The sequence below is a fragment of the Thalassophryne amazonica genome, chromosome 3 (genome assembly GCF_902500255.1).
Source record: "Thalassophryne amazonica chromosome 3, fThaAma1.1, whole genome shotgun sequence".
NCBI classification, from domain to species: Eukaryota; Metazoa; Chordata; class Actinopteri; order Batrachoidiformes; family Batrachoididae; genus Thalassophryne; species Thalassophryne amazonica.
Genome location: NC_047105.1, coordinates 34,288,112 through 34,289,981, shown reverse-complemented (window position 1 = coordinate 34,289,981; position 1,870 = coordinate 34,288,112).

The window sequence follows — 1,870 nt, the reverse complement described above, 5'->3', positions numbered from 1 at the left end:
CTGAGCTCAGCTCAAATCTCTGGAAAGACATTCATGCCAAAATGCTTTTGTGAAAAACTACTTTTAATTTTGTTTATTTCTGTTTATGTCCACAGATCAAGGATCCAGTGACCAATTTCATATTTATTTACTTTAAGACTCAATAAAATGTTGTTGACATGGAAAATCTGTAAAACCTACTCTTAGTACACAGAAAATTCACAAGAAGTATCGATAAAGGAATTGATAAGGAATCTGATCGGTAAGCGGAATTGATAATGGCATCGATATCGATAAAATCTTATCAATACCCATCCCTGTTTACAGCTACAGTCAGTGTAGGGTCTGTACGTGCACTGGCATGTGGTTGTACAATGCAATGGTAAAAAAGGTTGTCTCACAAACAAGTTGAACTTGGTGAGACTTTTTTGATCCATATCTCCAGCTAACCATCCATCGCTTTTAAAATTGAAATAATAATAAAAATAAAATAAGTTTTATTTTGCAGCTGACATGTTGCCATTTTGGTAATGGGCGCCACAGGAGCTTGAGTACAACCCCTGACAAAAATTATGGAATCACCGGCCTCGGAGGATGTTCATTCAGTTGTTTAATTTTGTAGAAAAAAAGCAGATCACAGACATGGCACAAAACTAAAGTCATTTCAAATGACAACTTTCTGGCTTTAAGAAACACTATAAGAAATCAGGAAAAAAATTTGTGGCAGTCAGTAACGGTTACTTTTTTAGACCAAGCAGAGGGAAAAAAATATGGAATCACTCAGTTCTGAGGAAAAAATGATGGAATCATGAAAAACAAAAGAACGCTCCAACACATCACTAGTATTTTGTTGCGCCACCTCTGGATTTTATAACAGCTTGCAGTCTCTGAGGCATGGACTTAATGAGTGAGAAACAGTACTCTTCATCAATCTGGCTCCAACTTTCTCTGATTGCTGTTGCCAGATCAGCTTTGCAGGTTAGAGCCTTGTCATGGACCATTTTCTTCAACTTCCACCAAAGATTTTCAATTGGATTAAGATCTGGACTATTTGCAGGCCATGACATTGACCCTATGTGTCTTTTTGCAAGGAATGTTTTCACAGTTTTTGCTCTATGGCAAGATGCATTATCATCTTGAAAAATGATTTCATCATCCCCAAACATCCTTTCAATTGATGGGATAAGAAAAGTGTCCAAAATATCAATGTAAACTTGTGCATTTATTGATGATGTAATGACAGCCATCTCCCCAGTGCCTTTATCTGACATGCAGCCCCATGTCATCAACGACTGTAGAAATTTACATGTTCTCTTCAGACAGTCATCTTTATAAATCTCATTGGAACGGCACCAAACAAAAGTTCCAGCATCATCACCTTGCCCAATGCAGATTTGAGATTCATCACTGAATATGACTTTCATCCAGTCATCCACAGTCCACGATTGCTTTTCCTTAGCCCATTGTAACCTTGTTTTTTTCTGTTTAGGTGTTAATGATGGCTTTCGTTTAGCTTTTCTGTATGTAAATCCCATTTCCTTTAGGCGGTTTCTTACAGTTCGGTCACAGACGTTGACTCCAGTTTCCTCCCATTCGTTCCTCATTTGTTTTGTTGTGCATTTTTGATTTTTGAGGCATATTGCTTTTAGTTTTCTGTCTTGATGCTTTGATGTCTTCCTTGGTCTACCAGTATGTTTGCCTTTAACAACCTTCCCATGTTGTTTGTATTTGGTCCAGAGTTTAGACACAGCTGACTGTGAACAACCAACATATTTTGCAACATTGTGTGATGATTTGCCCTCTTTTAAGAGTTTGATAAACCTCTCCTTTGTTTCAGTTGACATCTCTCGTGTTGGAGCCATGATTGTTGTCAGTCCACTTGGTGCAACAG